Source organism: Arachis ipaensis, chromosome B4 (assembly GCF_059453495.1).
Source record: "Arachis ipaensis isolate K30076 ecotype BB chromosome B4, ASM5945349v1, whole genome shotgun sequence".
Taxonomy (NCBI): domain Eukaryota; kingdom Viridiplantae; phylum Streptophyta; class Magnoliopsida; order Fabales; family Fabaceae; genus Arachis; species Arachis ipaensis.
The window spans coordinates 45,863,351-45,878,042 of record NC_142439.1 but is presented as its reverse complement, the minus strand read 5'-3'; the positions used below and the strand labels follow the sequence as shown (position 1 = coordinate 45,878,042).

Genomic DNA, 14,692 nt, shown 5'->3' with positions numbered 1-14,692 from the left:
TTTGGTCTGAAGATGGGACTTCTAAGTGGAATATTTGAGATCTGAGATTAACTGATGAAGTACAAATGTACAACATGGGCAACTGTTTGTAGGGGTGTTCAAATCTAAACCGATCCAAATTAAACTGTTCATCCAATCTAATTCAAATCGAAAACCGATTAAAACCGCATTAATTCGGATTTGATTGGATCTTATTTTTTATAAACCACTGGCACAACTAGAAAATGCATTAATACAGACAGATTTAGTCTTTATTACAGACGGATTTTTGGTTACCAACGAAATTACCGAGGGATTTTGTCCATCTGTAAAAGCCCCGTCAAAAATTATTTACCGACGGATTTTTTTTTCGTCGGAAAATTACAGACGGATTTTATCAGTTACCGACGGATGTTCTCTCTGTAAATTCTCCATCCATTTCCCGAAGACGACAAACTTTCCGACGAATTTTTCGTCTGTAATTACAGAAGGATTTTCAGACGGATTTTCAGACAGATTTTTCGTCTGTAATTACAGAAGGATTTTCAGACGAATTTTTCGTCTGTAATTACAGACATATTTTCCGACAGATTTTCTGTCTGTAATTTGAACTTTGGAAAATCATCTCACACTGATTACAGACAGAAAATTCGTCTGTAAATCCGTTAGGAAGGTAAAATAGAATTTTTTTTTATTTTTCCAATTATAAAATAAACTTGTTTTCATACAAAATAAATATAAATTTAATACAAATTTTTATCTAATTTATATTCAAATATTAATATTTCAAAAAATAAACAAAATTCATCGTATTATCAAACTAAAAGAAAAGTACTATAAACAAGCAAGTCAATATAATTCAAAATATAAACAAAGTGTATTGATACATCAACTATAATAATAAGTAACAAACATACATCAATAAAGTCTATTTTAAGTAAATTAAAAGTTGTTAATAGGTATCCAAAGGGCTCTAAATGATTTTTCTCATACTAGTAAATTAAAAGACCTATATTGCAAGCAGCTCCTATTCAATTTCCTAACTTATTTGAACAATTTTCGCTGCTCTAATAATTAATAGATGAAGTTGGTGAAGGAGGTCCTGTGTTAATTCCACTTATCCCATCTACAAAATTCACTTCACTTGCTCTTTCTGCTGCTGCTTCTTCTTCTTCTTCATCACTGCTTTTCTCACAAGAAAACTTTGCCTTTTTGTTCCTCAATAAAAATGCCCAGAGTGAGAACATAGACCCTATCATTAATAAATTCAGATAAGTGATCAACAAAATAAAAATTGATATCTTTAAATTAATAATATGCAAAATAACAAACCATATCAAGATTAGCTGGCTGAGCAAATAGCAATTAGCATGAAGAAATGAAGCTCAACCAAGAGATGCACTATCATATACCAAGGGAAAATACAACTACACCCTAATACAATGGAGGCTACATCATGCTACATTAAAATGTACTCATTCTGAGATCACATTCATGTGGTGTAGACTAAAGTAAACAAAAAGCTAAAATCGTCATCTAATCTTTTCAGTTTTCATAGCTTCAATATAGAATTTTTGAAAACAAAGTACAGAAATAAATCAAATGGATGAAAAATGTAAAACACAATCATATGTGAATTGATTTTGGTATCATTTAGGGTGGCAGATCAACATAATTTCACTATTTCATCTATAGAATTTTTTATTTTCACTTTTTTCAGTTCTATGTTAAAAATTGTTCAGCAGCCAAAAATTGGAGAAGGATACAAAACATCTTCGTTGAAGCTAGAATCCGGCACAGCAAAATACAAACCTTGTCAGCGAAGGAAACTTGAGTTCAATTTGATCTGGCAAAATTCCATGTTAAAGTGAACTGCATTTATTGAACTAATCACAAACTTTTGGGTAAATTTTCATCTTAACTTAAAGAGTAAATAATCTGACATCAGACTAATAAAGACTCTACTCAATTAACTGGTCGAGAAAATTAGTGCAGTGATGGTATCAGAAAGATAATTGTGATCCCAGGACAACTCTATTGTTCATCAAGATATGACACTTGGTGAAGAACAGAGTCATACTAGTGGCTGGTGTTCTCTCACAGCTTCTTTTCCTTGGTGTTTGATTAGCCTGAACATAAGACGGAAAATATCATAATTTAATCTTTAATTTTGTGAAATCAATTTAAAAAGAAAAATAAACTATTGGCAACATGGTCAACCAAATGCATGAAAAAAATTACTAATTGCAAGTAAGTTCTCACCCCCACAGTGTTGCCATCACTTCCATCACTAGAACCCCCAGTATCCACACTGTTCATATCATCAAAAATGTAGTTATCCACAAGCACCTAATAGAATAACTAACTCATGGACTAGTCTTCTAAATAGAGGGATAAAATTTGAGTTTAATCCCACTAAAGAGTATCTGATTTCCCCTCCATGACCCCACAACGTAAGAATTCAAAAAATAAAAATTAAAAAAGAATCTGCAGAAATTTATATAGAAAGAAAATAGACTAACAAGCCTCTGTGACAGCTTGTTTTCAGTTCTAAGCTCTGTACTATCAGTATGGCCATTCCCAATTGACATTGCAAGCCCCTCAAACCCTTTCAGATAGTTTCTCCCACAAGGTCTGACTTAAGAAAGGAATGCTATGCAACTTTACTAATAACTTACACTTTGAACTTTGAAGACAGCATTCTCATACATACCATCTATGTTTTAGACTTGTTATTATCTCTAATATCATGAGTTCTGTTTCATCCAGAAATTTGTGACCTTGTTTCCATATTCAGCTTGGTTTCAGCTCAGTTAAAGAAGGACACTGTGTCAGTTACATTTAAAACGAATGCAACTGAGCTGATTCTAGGAGGTCAGACGATAGCAAAGCATGGATCTTGGACTCTGCTAAAAGGTGGCATAGTGGCCAACCACTCAAGCCCTGCTGAGATTCTTTTTTAGGTGAAGTGAATTACTTTCTAGACTTAACACCTGCATGTTTCTCAGCTTTAAGAACATGAAAAAAATAGTCAAATGCTCAAATGGTTCTGGTTTTCTTTTATTTAGATATCTTTCAAATTTTGTGAAGTGAAACTGATTCACCTATGCAAACCAAGAACTCAAAGGTGGAAATATGGACTGATAGTGTTTCCTTACAATCATTCACCAAAGAGCAATGGAGGTCACATCAAGATGAAAGGTTTGAGAGGGTAAGCAAGTGCATACCCTTTTGATTTTTTAGTTAAAAGTGTGCATACCAAACATGAAAGTTTATGCTTCTGTTCTACTTCCATCAAGACTAAGTGTTTGAATTAAACATGTAGGTACGTAGGAGTAAGGTGAGCTTCCAAATAATACATATAAATGAAACATCATTAGAAGGAGCAAGTGTCACCATAAAAAAAAAAACTTGGATTAGTATCTAAATCATACCAATCAACGGTAGGTAAACCCGCCATTTTGTGTCAAACCGGTCTTCAACCCTTGCGTTTTTGGAATTAATTCTAAAATGGTACCACGAGGATACGAACCTGCAACATGAAAGATTAGCACGCATAGCCTAAACATTGCACCAGCCTTGCATTTGCTTTTGTATGAGCTAATTAATATATATATTACGTAAAAATTATATATAATTAAGGACTGAAAAGCTTTTATGATAATAAAATAAATAAATATAAATATTTGAATTATCTAGGTCCACAAACAGGATCAAAGGAAACACATTTGACATTTCAGTATATTAGTTTCTCTTATTCTATTGTGAACTATTGATTGATATCATTATAGTAGAAGCCAAACATTCATGGGCAATGAACAAGACAAGCTCCAATTTTTCATAAACCATGAAATAAATTGCATGAAAGTAGCTAGACTTACAATAAGAATGGCAGGATGAGTATAAATCCCTCCAGGTGAATAAAGTGCTGCATAAGGTGGCATCATAGGCTGAAAGAAGTAGAAAAAGTTGGCAAGTTAGATCTGGCAAATTGTCAGCGAAACACCAATAAAATTAAACCTTGAGTTCAATTTGAAGAAGGAAACTTGTGAAAAAACAAGATTGGAACAATAGCAGTTCATTAAGAAGCAAATGAGATGGTTTTACTAACCAATGGTCAGTAATTCCAGTAAAAGCAGAAGCAAGATATACTAGGATTGCATGGCTGCCAAAAGGAAACAAGATTAATTCCACCACTTACATAAGCATTGTAAAAAAACACAAATTCACGTATTTATAAAGTGAATTATACAAATTAGACTAACAGAACCAAAAAGTGAATAGAATGGAGGATACTTAAATAAAATACATGTCATGTTTCAGATTTAAATTAGGATATCCCAACATGTTTCCTTCATTTTGATAGCCATGATGTACATAAATAACCTTGACAATAACCTTGACAACCCAGTGATAACCAACAGGTGCAATGGAGCACCGCCATAAGCATTAAAATAAGAAAGGAGGGTTAAAAAGCATGGTTCCTTATCAAGAATTACCTTTCGGAGAGTTTCAAGTTTCCATGAACAATGGCCAAAACTTTCTGCAGATAACTATTGCAAGAACTCATCGGATTGCTTCCCAGCCTTAACAACCTCTCTCTCAAACCCCTGCACAAAAACTCGAGTTATAAAAAGCATCAAAGGAACAATAAAAAGACAAGGAGGTTTTAATTGAGTAAACGGTTCTTATAGCATACCTCGTAAACTGAGATTCTTGCAACATGTGGTCCATTCTGTTCCAAAAGAAGTTTTTTTTCTGGGAAAGAGAATATCAGTCTCAGAGAAGAAACACTGCCCTATAGTAAAAGGAATTGAGCAAACTAATATCACAGCAAACAAAACTCAAGTTTCTATAGTAAAAGGAATGATGAATGAAAACACAAAAATCAGCACTGAATATTAGTAGCAACAAAGCATAGAATTCAGGGTTAGTTGAGAAACCTGGCATGTTTGAGACAAAGTCACCTCTGTTCTCAATGATGCCCCACTCAGTATTAGGTTCATGGTCAGTAGTCATCTGTACAGCCTCCCCTCCCCTTGACAGAACTTGCAACATAAAAATAATTAATTAAGAGTGAAATAGCAAGAATAAAGATACATATTACTACTTATGTACACATAAAAGAAAAGCACAGCAGTGAAGAAAACAGAGACTGAATCTGAATTCAAAAATGGAGACTCAATTGAAGATACTAGTATAATTACTACGAGCAGAAGCTAGTCACTAATGCCTAAACACCACAAAAGAAGTAAAATCAAAGCCAGATTGAGGCCTAATCAATTTTCAAAACCTAATCTAATCCTATTTTAACAACCTAAAAATCCACTAATCAGAAAACAAATCTAACCAGATCGCTTGTCCCTGACAACTCTCGCCATGTTAAACGAAGGGAATCTTGTGAAGGCCTTCGACAAAATGTCATCGTTCACCTCGTTCCCTAGGTCGCCGCAGAACAAGCGATGGTCGTTCTCCGGCCACTCGGCCAGCGAGGGATCCTCCCACGTCTGCCCGGCGGCACGGCGGGGAACTGCCTTTCACTTCGCGTCGGTCTTGTGGTCGACGTCGCTGCTGGCTATGGCGGCCTTCACGCTCTCGAGAGCCTCCGGGGTGATGGTCTGGGCGTCGCGCTAGAAGAGTTACTGAGCATCGCGCTGGAATTGGTGGTGGTGTGACGGTGGAGGAGGATAGCTGTATGCGGCAGCAACGGGGGCAGCGGCGACGGTGGAAGGAGGGGGACGAAGGGGTGGGGCGTAAGACGGTTGTTGAAGGTGGAAGGGGGTGGGGAAGTAAGAGGGATCGGAGGAGTAGGTGAATTGAGACGAGGAGGAGAAAGATGAGGAAGGATTTGCCAAGGAATTCGATCGATCTATTTGGGATCGAAATTAGGGTTTGTTATCAGACACATGTTAGAAGTTGAGTGTTTATTTCTTTTGATTTGTGTGCTGGAAATGGGGCTCGGTGCAATGGTAGGTTTAGTTTATTATTTCCGACGGAAAAATTTAAATTACTGACGGATTTTCCGTCTGTAATAATTTCATAAAATGAAGTATTTTTGTCTATTTTATTACAGACGGATTTTTTGTCTGTAATTATTTTACACAAAAAAAAATTAATTTTTCCAACAGAATTATTGACGGATTATTTTTTTCGTCTGTAATTTATGTTAATTCATTTTTTTTATTTTCCGACAAAAAATTCCTCTGAAATTTCGTCTGTATTTCTGTGGGATAAAATCCGTCGGAAATATCCGTCTGTAATAACTAGTTTTCTAGTAGTGTGGATCGGATCGGATTTCGGATCTACTTTTCACAACCGATCCAATCCAATCCAAACCGCACAATGTGTTATAATATTATTATGTTTACAATTATACTTATAACATATTCAATTTGTTATACATATTTATATTTTTCATGTATTATTATTATTTAATAGATGTTTTATGTTCAAAATGTGATTTATTTATTTATTTTAACTAACCTATAATTTTATTTTTATTGTTATGTTATCGTTAGTTTTTTAAAATATTGTTAAGACTTGCTATGCCATTGTTGATTATTTGAAATTTGATGTTGAGACTTGTTATATATATTTATTTTTTTTAATTTACAAAACCACAAATCCAATCCAATCCAAACCGCTCGAAATTGGATCGGATCGGATCGGATTTTTTAAAAAGATCATTCAATCCAAATCGCACCGCAAGTAAACATAGTGTTCGGATCGGATGAATTTTTGACTCAAAACCGATCCAAACTGCACCGCAAATACCCCTAACTGTTTGTTTCTTTTGATGTCTGCGTGGACAAATGTTAAGGATTAAGGCGTACCGAATCATTTTCCTAGCTAACAGCTGGATGGATTACGAATTCTCTCAATTGCCCATACTATAACGAAGAAAAAAAAAGGCCCCATTAAGTTACATCTGTTGGTCCTGAAATTTCCATAATTTTAGAACAAAACTGCTAGGAATCACATTTTTTTGGGGCAGGGTTGGGTGGATGCTTGTTGGGTTGGTTTGCCCAGTCCAAAAAAACAAAAAAAATAAAACTGTTATTTACATACTACAACTCAGTCACTATCAATTTATGTATAAAAATATGTGATATTTAAATTATTTTATTTTATATTTTAATACGTATTATTCTATTTGGTTGCTTATTTTTTATATACATATAATATAGTTAAATTTAAAATTAACATTTTAATTAAGTGTGTATTTAGGTGTCATTAAATCAATAAATTTTTTAAAAAAAAATTATAATTTATATTTTTTTGAAAAAGATTTTTTTCTTAAAAAAAAGATTTTTTTTAAATAATAAATGAACAAAAAAATACTTTTATCTTATTTTATCCAAATATATTTGATAAATAAAAATATCTTTTTACATGAAATATTCAAACATAAAATCAATTTTACTTTTATAAAAGATTTTTTTCGAGAATGACGTCCAAACAAGCCCTAACTTAAATTAGTTAAGCGATTAGCTTATTCGTTCTCTTAAATAAATGTCAAAAGTTCGAATCTCATATTATATATATAGCAGTTTATTAGTTATTTACAAACTTTTAAATAATAAAATTTAAATATATGACAAATTAGTCTTTTATTTATTGGATAAAAAGATACAATAGAAAAAAAACAGCGTTATCTTCTTTTTCTGTTTGTTTTTATTTTTCATGATCTAATTAAAAAGGTGAAAAGCCTGATTTGGATAGAAAGAATAAATCTAGAAGCCGTATATACCAAATCTCTGCATTCGTCAATCATAAAAAAAATAGCTTAAACCAGTTTTGATTGAGTTAGGCACTGCCGCGTTTGTCTTTGGCGCTATTACCTCTGTTATAGTCTTATGTGACTATATAATTAAGCTGAATTTTTGCATGAATGTGTGATTAACAAGTTAGGCGTACTAACGACGATATATTGATTCATCAATTATTCTCATATATAACTCATTTTTTTTTTACAAATTCTTCTTTTTTTTTTTTTTTACATCCTCCTCTTCCTCTTTTTTTTTTTTTTATTGAAATTTCTTTTCCTCTTTTCCTTTTTCTCTTATTCTTCCATTAACTTCATCACCATGATCATCATCGTTATAGTCATCGTCGTCGTCTTATTCTTTTTATACGTATCATTGTTATTATCAATTTAGGAGGATTTGATGAAAGGACATCAATTCAAATCCTGGATTTTCGAATTGAGAGAGATCAAGAATTCTCGCTATTTCTTAGATTCATGGACCCAATTCAATTCATTATTGTAGAATTTGCCATATTGATGACGTTACCTGGTTCAAAATTAAAGAAAATATTTTTGTGCATTTATAGCAAATGTTCGATGTATTTTAGAAAACTTGCGGTGTATTTTGAAAATATTGCCGTATATTTTGGAAATATTTTGGTGTATTTTTATTTTGATAAGTTCTGCATAATTCAAAATTCTTTCTCTTCCTCTTTCTCATCTTCTGCTGCTGCTTCTTCTTCTTTTTCATTATCATCATCATCTTTTTTTTTTCTTATTCATTTTTATTTTCTTGTTTTACCTTCTCAAGTTTTTTCTTATTTTATCTCTTAACAAGAATAAAAATAAAAGAATCAAACAAAGAACAAAAAAAAAACACATAATGCTGCAAAATTACTTAGAAGAGGCAATGAACCTACATTCATTCAACTAAAAGAAAAAAAGAAATAAAGAAAAAAAAAAGAAAAAATGCATTTAAGAAGAAGAAGCAGTAGATGATGAGGAGGAGGAAGAAGAAGAGTTTTGAATTATGCAGAACTTATCAGTACACATACACCGAAAATTCTTAAACAATACACATAAATATCTTAGTTTTACACCGAAATTTGTATCAAATACACAAAAATGCTTCCTTTAATGCTGCATTTTATTTTCTTCTTTTTTTCCTTATTTCTTTCTTTCTTTTAGTTGAATGAATGTAAATTCATCATTTTTCAAGTAATTTTGCAGCATTATGTGTTTTTTCTTCTTTTTTGTTTGATTTTTTTTGTTTTTATTCATATTAAGAAAGTAAAACAAGAAGAAACTTGAGAAGGTAAAAGAAGAAGAAAAAGATGAATAAGAAAAAAAAAGAAGAAGAGGATGATGATGATGATGAAAAAAAGAAGAAGAAGCATCAGCAGAAGATGAAGAGGAGAAAGAGGAAGACTTTTGAATTATGCAGAACTTATCAGTACAAAAACACCGAAATTGTTAAACATTATATTCAATTCAAACCATCAATGATGAACAGCAATTTCCACAAACAAAAACAACATTATTCACCTATAGAATCATGAACTACTAATGAAAACATTAACTAGAATCGAAATACACCTCAATCACTTGGTTGAATTCAAAACAATAATCCACTTCACTCTTGTTCAATTGACAATCTGAACTTGAATCATTCATTATCTTCAACAACGAGATAACTGTTCAAAACTGATTTCAGAACTTGACTTTATCATCTTCTTTTTTCTTTATTATTCATTATTTTTTTCATCTTATTCTATCTTCTCAAGTTTTTTCTTATTTACTCTTTTAACAAGAATAAAAACAAAAAAAATTAAACAAAGAAGAAAAAGAAACACATAATGCTGTAAAATTACTTGAAAGATGATGAATCCACATTCATTCAACTAAAAAAAGAAAGAAATAAGGAAGAAAAGGAGAAGAAAAGATGAATTAAAGAAAATATTTTTGTGCATTTGTTGCAAATTTCTATGTAAGAATTCTGAATCTGATTTGTTATTGTGATGAATCTGTTCCATTCGCGTTTCGGTGTATTTTGGAATACTTGCGGTGTATTTTGAACATATTTCAATGTATTTTTATTCTGATAAGTTCTATATAATTCAAAACTTTTTTTCTTCCTCTTTCTCATCTTCTGCAGCTGCTTCTTCTTCATCTTCTTACTTCATATTCTTAGAATTTTTTTTGGGAGAAAATAATCAAACAAAGAAAAAAATACATAATGTTGCAAAATCAATAGAAAGAGGAAGAGAGAAAAAAATGCAGCAACAACAACAGTAATAAAAAGAACGACGATGAGGATGAAACACGCGAAGAAAAAAGAGGAAAAATGAAAAGAAAAAAGATAAGAAGAAGGAAGAAAAGGAGGAGGAGAAGAAATGCGGGATACAATTATTAGAGGAAGAACGATGTAATTTCACGTATGCATTATGTAAGTGAATTTTGTTGAGCTAGGATTAACTTGTATGAACTTATATGTCCAAAATACTTATATGTATAACGAGACTGTAAATTCATTAAATAAATATTGTGCTAAAGCCGTACGGCACCACATTCTAGTCCCTTCCGCATTATTAGAGTATCATTAAGATTGGTGTAAAGGCAGTTGCTATAATAGAAACTACAGAACAAGCAGAGCAAGACTTAAAGCTAATAACATGAAGTTAGTTAGTTAGGTATTGTTAGAGGCTTCTTTCAGAAGTTACTGCTATGATAAGATTAGAAAAGTTAGTTGTTAGTTACATCTCCCAATAAATGTAATTTTTTTTTGAAGTAATGCAACTCAATACAACAAAGCATAGTTGTTAGAATAAAATTGGTGATCAAACCAGTTAAACTATTGGGTCATTGAATTATTAGTTTAACTGGTAGGTCATTAGTTGAACTCATTGACTCGATCCTACATAAATATAAATATAAAATAGTCAAAAATTTAAAATTAAAATTTAAAATACATATTTTTACTAATGTTTTAAAAATAATTAAGATATTCTGAAACAATATAAAATAAGAATAATAAGTATTTTATTATTTTTACTCTATCAAAAGTATTTTTATTTTGTTTTTATATTAAAATAATTATTATTTTTAAATTTTAATAATTTATTAATTAGTTTATATCTATTATTTTATTATATACTATAAGTATTTATTGAAAAAATAATATTAATTGTTATCATATAATTATTAAAAAAAAATAAGTGAATTGATAATTATTGTTAAATAAAAATATTATTATTTTAAGAATGAATGAGTTTATAACTAAAATAATAATAAAATATATTCTTAGGATAACATGTGTATTAATTAGGATATCATGTGAAAATAAAATATATACTTTAAAAAATATTAAAAATAACCAAAACAAGAATTAGCCTAGTGGTTGTTAGGTTGGTCCTTATATAAGAAGACCTAGGTTCAACTCCCCTCTATTGCAACGCCTATTGACTATTGACCAGTTCACGCCAGTTTTATCGGTTCTTACCGATTTAATCTGTATTGACTGTTGACCGGTTCATGCTAGTTTTACCGGTTCTTGCCGATTTAATCTGATTTGTTTTCTGAAATGGTTTTAAAATTAAACCGGACTGGATTAGTGTTCGGTTCACCAATTTTCTGGTCGAATCGGTTGGTTCGGTCCCGTTCTGACAACTATGCAACAAAGATGGAGTGATAAACCACTATTTTAAGTTTTCTTCCTAATTTTGTGCTACTATTGAAAACATTCTTCTTTTGCCTTAAAATTGCTAATTTGTGATCTTCTCTTATTACCATTTGATGCCGTGATATGTGTGTTAAGTATTTTCAGGTTTTATAGGACAGGAATGCCTTAGAGGATGGAAAAGAAGCATGAAAAAGTGGAAGGAACACAAAAAATTGAAGTCTTGAGAAGTTGGCCTCGACGCGCATGCATGGATGACGCGTACGCGTGATCGGTGCAGTAGACAAACGACGCGTATGCGTGGATGACGCGTACACGTGACAAGCGTCACGTGCCTCTGTTACGAGAAAACACTGAGGGCGATTTCTGGGATATTTTTGACCCAGTTTCAGTCCCGAAAACTTAGACAAGAGGCTGCAGAGTAGGAAAAATTAGGGGATTCAATCATTCACTTCTCATTCATACACACTTTAGGTTTAGATGCAGAATTATAGAGAGAGAAGCTCTCTCCTCTCTCTAGATTTAGGGTTTCTTCTTCCAATTTCTCCTTAGGTTTAGGTTTCAGTCTTATTTTAATTTAGTTTTCTCTTACTTTTATTTGTTCTAGCACTTTAGTTATCTACTTCCCTTATTAATTCCTTTGTTTTGCTAATTTAGTTTGAGTTCATGTGTTACTCTCAACTTTCATTAATTCCTTCGTCATGGAGCAACAAGAACAAAGAACTAAAACAAAGCATAAAGAGAACTAATTAACAAAGAATAAAGAAATTCAATCCGTAGTCACACCTACTTTTTGACTTCTGAATATTCTTTTTTTCCGTTTCATCCATGTATTTCAGATGATAGCAAAAAAAAAAACTAATTAACCACCTCTTACGTTGTTCCTTTTTTAAATGCATTCTTGTCCAACTCTCGAAATACTGCTTAATTGTCTTTGGAATAGCTCATAATCTATCATAGGCAAACAACCACGTATACCACACCACACCTACCAAATAAACTTACAACCAAGAAATAAGTGATGAACATTCTCAACATTCCTGTTACATAATACACATACCTTATTAGTATGATCAATAACGCCTAATCTAACTAACCTTTCCTTAGTATTCACCCTATCAACTAATATAAACCAGGTTAATAACTCAATTCGTGGAGGTACTAGACCTCTCCACATGGTACTAATGAAATCGTAGCTTGTAATTTCATTTGACAATGTTTTCATCTACAAAACTTGCACAAAAGAGTTGGTAGAATAAATGTCCGATTTATCAAATTTCTATAAAAGTTGGTCCTTTCTATTAGGTACTAATTTGATTGATTGTAAAATTTCATGAAGTTGGTTAACTAGTTCCAACTCCTATTGGAATAGTTCCCTTTTCCACTGAAAATTCTATATCCACTCTAAGCCATTTCAAAACTCACAATCCCCTATAACAAATCCATTTTGATTTGAGACCTAAAAAAAAAATTAGAAAAATGTCTTTCAATACACTACTTGGTAACCAAATGTCCTCCCAAAATCAAATATTTCTACCATTTTTTACCTTCATAGACACTATAAGTGTAATTTAAATGACACAATGATGTGAAATCTTTCAAGCTTATTCAGATCAAAATTAAACCAACCTTATTCATTCCTAATTCATTACAATTTAGCATTTAGAGAATCCTCCTTGATTGTTAGAGCTAATAGCTGCTCCACTACTTGTTTCTTAATATACTACAAGAAAATAGCTCTATTGCAATGCTTTTGAAGCATGACAAAAAGTTGAAAAAAGCGTAGCAATAGCTTTTCTTCACACTTTTTCAGCTACATCCACGCTTTTGAAAGGGTCACATCTGCAAGCTTGGCGGTTGCTCTATCGCCACACTTTTTTCATCCAATCACCATGCTTTTTTTGCCACGTCTTTTATGGATTGCCATGCTTAAAAGAGTGGCCGTAGGTGGGAGATATGGCCACACTTTTAAAGCGTGGCAATAGAGGGAGATATGGCCACACTTTAGAAGCGTGGCAATAGAGAAAGATATGGCTTTATTAATGTTTTATTTAATACGCTTTATGATTTGTCGTGCAGTAATTGTAATTGTACTGGCTTTCTCCAATCTTTTGTGATATTATTATTGCTCTTATTTTAAAAATATTAGACAATAATAAAATTCTTTTATATGTTTAATACATAACAAATTACATTAAAAAAAGCAAACACATGAGAAATTTGTATCTAGTACCAAAAACGACACTTTTCTTATTGTATCGAAGTTTATATCATCTCTCAAAAAGAGGACCAACAATATTTTCAAAATTTGACAAATTTGGATAACACATATATAACTAGTTACATACTTAATGCTAAACTCTATACCAACACCAATGTTTAAATCCGAACCCAACCCATTAAAATTTGCACCATCTTTTGAAGAGAAGATTGAAAAAGGATGATGATCACTATGGAGAAGGGGCATATGCTGATAAAATTTCTTAAAGAGAGATTAGAAATAGGTCTTGGAGCTGCTTCTCCTGAGCTCATTAACCATGGCACGGTGAGGGTTTGTCTTGTGCTTCTCACATAGCTTTGGCAAATACACTCCTGCAAAAATTTAAATGTAAGAGGATTTAATTTATGTAATTAATATATATATATATTTTAAGGTGAATTTTATGGTAGTTATTATTCCAATAATTATGGACTTATGGTGATTATATATTTTGTTGATAACACTTAAAAAGTATAGCTAAAATTAATGTTACATTTTTTTATTTGTTTGTATTAAAGTATTACAGTACCACAATACACCTATGCTAATATGACCATACTTAATAAACATGAAAATTAAAGAAATATAAACTTGAACTCAGAAGTAAGAACTGAAGCAAAACATAATAAAGGCATTTTAAATAAGTTAAAATTAGAACCATTTTAAAAAAAGCAAACCATTTGAAGATAATTTTAAATAAGCTAAAATTAAATTCATCACTAATCCAAAAAGAATGAAAACCTGTAGAAGTTTTCAGATCCTCCTATGGCAACCAAACAATAGGCATTAGTAAGTTTAGAAAACACTCCAACTTCACAATTATTCTCAAATTGTAGTATTGCAAGGAAATAATATACATTCAATATCTTATCTCAAAATAGCAAAAACAAGTTCAAGTGAGGAAGACTAAAGTAGGGAAGGCATATATGATTGCTTACTAGTTGCCATGATTGAGAATAACAGAGATCTTTACCCCAAATAAGCAGATTGAAGATTTGCAGTGAAAGAATGCAAGTTAGAAAAACAACAT

The 14,692-nt window shown here is 31.6% G+C and overlaps 1 pseudogene; it reads right to left on the bottom strand.

Annotated features, from left to right (window-relative positions):
* Positions 1-5,324: 5,324 nt before the first annotated feature.
* LOC107636438 (uncharacterized) lies at positions 5,325-5,852 on the bottom strand (annotated as a pseudogene).
* Between the last annotated feature and the right edge of the window lie 8,840 nt (positions 5,853-14,692).